This window comes from Stegastes partitus, unplaced genomic scaffold (genome assembly GCF_000690725.1).
Source record: "Stegastes partitus isolate 25-593 unplaced genomic scaffold, Stegastes_partitus-1.0.2 Scaffold598, whole genome shotgun sequence".
Lineage (NCBI taxonomy): Eukaryota > Metazoa > Chordata > Actinopteri > Pomacentridae > Stegastes > Stegastes partitus.
Genome location: NW_007578329.1, coordinates 331992 through 332226, shown reverse-complemented (window position 1 = coordinate 332226; position 235 = coordinate 331992).

The window sequence follows — 235 nt, the reverse complement described above, 5'->3', positions numbered from 1 at the left end:
TCTGTTTTTGTAAATGAACTCTTCGTTTCTTCAGTAACAGACGAACCCACGTTCAGATCTGTGGACTGCGTCTGCATCGTGGCTCCATGTGGACCAGGATGGGCTGAAAAGTCAACTTCATGAAGATGGAAGAGAATCCAGGATGTAGAGTCAGTGAAGCCCAGAGTGAGCAGGAACCCGGAGGTCTGGAGGAGCCACAGTAGATCAGGGCTGCAGTGGTCGTCCTCCTGGACAG